This window comes from Bison bison, unplaced genomic scaffold, assembly GCF_000754665.1.
Source record: "Bison bison bison isolate TAMUID 2011002044 unplaced genomic scaffold, Bison_UMD1.0 scf7180017860897, whole genome shotgun sequence".
NCBI classification, from domain to species: domain Eukaryota; kingdom Metazoa; phylum Chordata; class Mammalia; order Artiodactyla; family Bovidae; genus Bison; species Bison bison.
This window is the reverse complement of record NW_011491469.1, coordinates 30,633-37,497: the sequence shown is the minus strand read 5'-3', so window position 1 is coordinate 37,497 and position 6,865 is coordinate 30,633. Positions and strand designations below refer to the sequence as shown.

Genomic DNA, 6,865 nt, shown 5'->3' with positions numbered 1-6,865 from the left:
TATAGGTCACATCTAATTACAACAGCCAGAAGGAATTGCCAAACTCTTCTTCTGGGTTGGAAATTCATTGTACCACATTATATAAGTCAACAGTAGCCTTGACTTCAGTGATATAGAGTTTACTTAAAAACTTTGAAAAAATATATTTCCATTCCAATATTTGGTAATTAGTTTGGGCCTATAAATATAGAACAAATTCAGGTTTTTTTTTTTAAACAACCTTTTGTGTTACTACTGATATATACTAGTCTTTTTTTGCTTTTTGAATTGTCATTGAGTTTATTTTAGTACAAGAACATACTTTAGTTTAACATTATTAATAAAAAGTATCAAATTTTAAAAAGTTAGTAAAATGTATTGTATATATTTTAAAAGCAGAAACATAAATTGTGTTTGTATAAATATTGCTGGGAAGAAATGGAAAATTTCTGGATTTACATATTTGCAGTTACCAGCAGTGTCAGCTTTTAAAAACTTTTCCTTTTTTATACTATATTAAATTTCTTATATGAAATGTCAAATCCAGAAAGCTGCTAAATATGTGCCCAAAACAGGGCAAAATGGAAAATCACATAAAACAACAAATGTTCATAAAAAACTAAGAGAAATTAACATTTTCTCTAAGAATTTTCAATTATTTTTCTTTTGGGAGACTAATTTTTATAAATATTCCATATGTACATTTTGAAGCACAGTGCAACCATAAAGCTTCTGCATTTGTGCCCAGGTCAGAAGCAAATTGAAAAAAAAAAGGGACAAAAGTATAACAAAAATATAATAATAAAACAAAAAACTTTCTTAAAACTTGCATCAATCCTTTTTTGAGGGAGGGAGCAGAGATCTGTAAATTACTTATGCTTTCATATTAATTTTGGAGCACAATGTAGCCAGAGAGCTGCTGAATTTGTGCCCAGGTTTGGAGCATATTGAAAAAAAAAATACATAAACCAAACTAAACCAATGCAAACAAACAAACACACACAAAAAGAAAACCTGTAAAACAATAAAAACCACAAAAATATTCCTAACACTTGCATTAATATTTTATTTATTATTTGAGTATATGTAAATTTTAAATTACTGTATTATTTGTATAAAATTTTAGAGTACAAGTAGAAATCCAGTACATTTGTGCCCAAGTCAGGACCTAATTGGAAAAAAATAAAAGCAAAATAACTCCTTAGAAAACAATAACAACAACAACACACACACACACAAAACTTAGAACGTTTCTTTTCTGAGCATTTTTAAGACTTAAAAGATACTATAACTTTCTTAAGATGCTTTGAATTAAAATGCAACTAGGAAGTTACTAAACTGGCATCTACTTCAGGAGCAATTAAAATCAATATTTAAAAGTATATACAAAGAAACTTTTTGTAACTAATTTAAACAACAAAAGCAGCAAAAACATCTTTAGAATCTCTTACCATTGATTGAATGAAGTATAGATTTAAGAATATTAAAACCTTAAAACTTCTGAGCATGGTATAGCTTGAAAGATTTATGCTCAGGTAAGAAGTAGTGAAAATAAATATCTTGCATACATACTACAGACAAATACACACATAATTAAAGCACTGCAAAACAAAACCAAAATATTCTTAAAGTATGTTTTAATCAATTTTTAAAATTATTTAGAAATGTGATAATTTTAAAATGCTAAGACTTCTTAAGTAAAAATTTCAGAAACAACACATTTTGTAAGTTGCTGAACTTGCACCAGGGAGTGATTTAAAAAAGATTAAAAACCATAAAATATTGGCAAAAAATTAAAACTTTTAAAGCAATAAGCTAATTGTTAAAACTCTTATTAACCTTTGTCTTTCAGATATGTGAAGTTACTCAGTCGTGTCTGACTCTTTGTGATCCCATGGACTGTAGCCCACCAGGCTCCTCCATCCATGGAATTCTCTAGGCAAGAATACTGGAGTGGGTTGCCATTTCCTTCTCCAGGGGATCTTCCCGACCCAGGGATCGAACCCGGGTCTTCTGCATTGCAGGCAGACGCTTTACCATCTGAGCCACCAGGGAATCCCACATATATGTAGATTAAAAATACTAAAATTTTAAGATAAAAATTCATGAGCATAATGTAACTCTTAAAAACCGCTAAATCTGTGCCTGGACTAGGAACTGATTGAAAAAAAGGCTAAAACAATAGAAAAATAATAAAACAGAATTCTTAAAATGGTATTACTTTTTCTTCACGATCTAAATTCCTAAAAATAATCAGGCATTATATTGTCTCATGAAAACAAGTTATAGATAGAATATGTAAGACATTAGATTAAGTTAGATGAAATTAGGTTAAGTTAGGTAAAGTTTGGTTGTTAGGTTATATTGTAAGATCAAATTAGTTATCAAAGTATGAATAATATTTTTGTTTCTTTTAGTATTCTTTATCTTCTGTTTCTTATAAATATAAACTATATGTGAACTTTTGTTTGTGCCCTTTACTCTCAAAATTATGAAATTTTAGGATTATTACACCAAACCATTTAATAGAATATATTAACCAAGTTGACATATATCAATAAACCAATTTCTTACTGTATAATTTCCATATTTAGTTTTGTTCACTTTTCCATATTTCAATTTATTTTAATTTCAAATTTTATAGTTAATATAGCTTGCTAATGATAAATTTTTTGTCATATTAACAATGTAACCAAACAAAATGTAATGTAAGCTAAATATAAAATTACCTTTTATTTTACATTTAAAAGCAAAAGCAATCATTCAACTGTAGCTACAACTTGGATTTTAAGTGCTTATTAAATGTAATAAAATACATTTGGATTATCTGGCAGTTATACTTCGGTCAAATATTTATTCAACTTGCCCATTTTAGTCAACTATAATTGATATACAATGTTATATTAGTTTCAGGTATGCAGAAGACCTGAATAGACATTTTTCCAAGGAAGATGGTCAACAGGCATATCACATGAAAAGATGCTCAGCATCACTAATCATCAGGGATATGCAAGTAAAATGAGATACCACCTCACATCTGTCAGAATGGCTATTATTAAAAAGACAAGAAACAACAAATGTTGGCAAGAATATGGAGAAAAGGGACCCCTGAACCTTGCCTTTATCTGTGGGCATCCAGAGACAATTTTCTTTTATCTTCCCTACATCCTTCAGAAAAGAACTTATTAAAGGATATTTGATCTCAAATCAATTCCAATACTTTGTTTTTGAAGTTGTCTGAAGACTAATGTACAGTTGCAAAAGGAAAATCCCTGGGTGACTTTTCAGGGATCAAACTGAAAGGTTAAGCTGATTTGTCCAACTTGGCTTTGATTTAATTGCAGTTTATTGCCAAGTTGATGCTTGAATCTGACTTTTCAGATTTCCTGAAATACCCTAGGATGACTGGGAGGCCTGCGGAAAGTCAGGGAGAAAAGTCATCTAACAACAGTGAGATGATTTTGGAAAGAGGTGGCTGACTGATCAATAACTAAAACAAGTGGTGGTCACAGGATAGAAGCACAGGGAATTCCTAGTCATCCTTATGCCTTCTAACTCTCAGGGAAAGCAGTGTCAGCATTTCATAAAGCACATTGTATATTGGTTCCCCACGTGATGACAGCAAACACTGCCTTTTCTAACATCATGACCAGTATGGTCAACCCTAGGCTATGTTTAAAATTATAAGAACTTTGTCATTAGTGACCTTCTAAGCCAGATCCTCAGAAGAAATGGGGATATACCATTGGTTTCACATCCTTATTAACCATCTTCCATCTCTGTCTGTACCCCCAAAGCCCTGCAGTTTATATTTGCTATTATTTACCAAAATCTTTACCTATGTTTCTTGTGGCCCTTTAACATCTCTCCCCACCTCTTACAGAAATAGTACTTCTTTGTGGAACAAAACCAATACATAAATGACATAAATGTCTGCCAAGACAGTGACATTGAACAGATTTGCATTAAGACACCTCTACCCACTGCTTTTAATTCTCACTTTGGTGTTTGCATCTTATAAAAGGAGTCTGGGTAATTCAAATGACTGAAGCAGGGTTGGGATGGGGAGAGATGACTGTCCTTGCAAATGGTAAATCATCTCATGAACTTCAGCCTCCCTCATCTCACGGTAAGGCCTCTGGACTGCCACTCTCTTTTCCCACTCTCTTGACACTACCCTGTGTACTACTGAGTCTAAAATATACAGCGCCTTCTTCCAGACAGTCTTTTCTTCCAAAATTGCCCACTGGTGACTAGGAACACATGCTCTCATCTCATATATACTTGGATTATTTCCGTCAAATGTCTCCTGATCCTGGTGGAATTGGTGAAGTGGTTCTTAAAATATGAAACAGTTTGTTTCAATGAAGAAGCCAAAGCACAGATGACTGAGTAAAAATTTGCCTGTATTCAGAGTTTTGAATAGCTATATACTTCCCACTGCTTCACTTCTTTCTCTGTCTGAGTGTCTGGGAATAAAGCTCTTCTGTCCCAAACACCCAGAGAGGTACTGAATCCAGGAGGGTAGAGGAGTAGAGCCAGTGTGAAGCCTAAAATGTGTCAGTGCGGGAAACCAGGCAAGCCCTAAGATTGGGATGACTTGTGCATCCCTTGTATTCCTTCTTATCATGGTGGAGCTCTGCCCTAAAAGATGAAAAGCTTGTTACAAAGAGCCTTCATTGCTCCCGCTGATAGTCTAGGATAAACTGTCTGCTCAGCTTTTTACCTTCCTCACTCAAGTTCATCGTCTTTCTCAGTTGAGATTATGGGACTTCTGGACTAGTCTTGATTCAAGCCAGTTTGAGGTTCTTGGGAAAGTTTGGCTGGGGGAGCAACTCATAATTCATTCATTTACTTTTTCAACAAATTCCTTGAACACCAACCATGTGCCAAACATTCTTCTAGACACTAAGAATGCAGTGGTGAAAATAACAGACAAAAAGGCATTTCAAATCTTATGTTCTAGACTCAGAGCATGGAGAGCTAAAAACAAAAAAAAGCTAAAAAGTAATATGACAGATTATAATAAGTGTTATGGAGAGAATAAAGTGAAGTAAAGGAGAACACATGCCTGAAACCAAATTTTGGGCTCCACAGCAGTACTGGATTAAAACGTTAGAGATCATAAACATTACAAAGAAAAGGATGCCTCTCTCTAAATCAATTATTTTAATTAAATTTTTGCAATATATAGCAATGCAATTAAAGAAGTGCAAAAAAGTTCTGACTTTAAAACATTATATCACTAATGTTTGTTTTTAAAGGGGTTATGCAGCCCTGAATTGTCCAAATTCTGTGGTTAGTCTGTCTACCCTTAGCTGTTTATGCTCTTGCCCAAGCCAAAGACCTCAAAAGGCTACTGAAAACCCAGGCATAGGCAACTTTCAGTCATCAAAGCTGATAATGTTATGGCCTCAGCCTCCTCTCCCTCAGGCTTCATCCTAGAGCAAGAGGCTCACTTGTTTTCTCTCTGTTTCTGCCACTTCCTCTGACTCCCTCTCTCTCTACCATTCTTTTCAGGAAAACTGGTAAAGAACCCACCTGCAATGTGGGAGACCTGGGTTCGACCTCTGGGCTGGGAAGATCCCCTGGAGAAGGGAAAGGCTACCCACTCCAGTATTTTGGCCTGGAGAATTCCATGGACTATATAGTCCATGGAGTGGCAAAGAATCAGACACGACTGAGCAACTTTCACTTTCACTTTAGGGGTTCCCTCATAGCAAGTCAGCAAAGACTCTGCCTGCAATACAGGAGACTTGGGTTCGATTCCTGGATGGGAAAGATCCCCTGGAGAAGGAAATGGCAACCCAGTACAGTATTCTCACCTGGAGAAATACATGGACAGAGGAGCCTGGAGGGCTACAGTCCATGGGGTCCCAAGAGTCAGACACTACTTAGTGAATAAACCACCACCACTCCCCTGTGAGGCCAGAATGAGTTTAAATAATAACAATAGCAATATTAATGGACATATTTCAAATGCTCAATAAGTGTCAGGAAGTAGCACACATAATCTTAACATGCCCAAAGTCATACAGCCAATAAAAGGCAGAACCAGGACTTACGTATTTATACAGGCTAGTTAAAATCAGCAGACGAGAAACTTTTTTTTTTAAATTTTATTTTATTTTTAAACTTTACAATATTGTATTAGTTTTGCCCAACATTGAAATGAATCCGCCACAGGTATACCCATGCTCCCCATCCTGAACCCTCCTCCCTCCTCCCTCCCCATACCCTCCTTCTGGGTCGTCGCAGTGCACCAGCCCCAAGCATCCAGTATCATGCATCGAACCTGGACTCGCAACTCGTTTCATACATGATATTATACATGTTTCAATGCCATTCTCCCAAATCTCCCCACCCTCTCCCTCTCCCACAGAGTCCATAAGACTGATCTATACATCAGTGTCTCTTTTGCTGTCTCGTACACAGGGTTATTGTTACCATCTTTCTAAATTCCATATATATGCATTAGTATACTGTATTGGTGTTTTTCTTTCTGGCTTACTTCACTCTGTATAATAGGTTCCAGTTTCATCCACCTCATTAGAACTGATTCAAACACATTCTTTTTAATGGCTGAGTAATACTCCATTGTGTATATGTACCATAGCTTTCTTATCCATTCATCTGCTGATGGGCATCTAGGTTGCTTCCATGTCCTGGCTATTGTAAACAGTGCTGCGATGAACATTGGGGTACACGTGTCTCTTTCCCTTCTGGTTTCCTCAGTGTGTATGCCTAGCAGTGGGATTGCTGGATCATAAGTTCTATTTCCAGTTTTTTAAGGAATCTCCACACTGTTCTCCATAGTGGCTGGACTAGTTTGCATTCCCACCAACAGTGTAAGAGGGTTCCCTTTTCTCCACACCCTCTCCAGACA

The 6,865-nt window shown here is 35.6% G+C and overlaps 1 non-coding gene across 1 annotated transcript; it reads right to left on the bottom strand.

The window, feature by feature from the left end:
* Positions 1–1,962: 1,962 nt before the first annotated feature.
* On the bottom strand, positions 1,963–2,034 carry TRNAC-GCA. The gene has a single exon. It is a non-coding gene; the product is annotated as a tRNA-Cys (tRNA).
* Between the last annotated feature and the right edge of the window lie 4,831 nt (positions 2,035–6,865).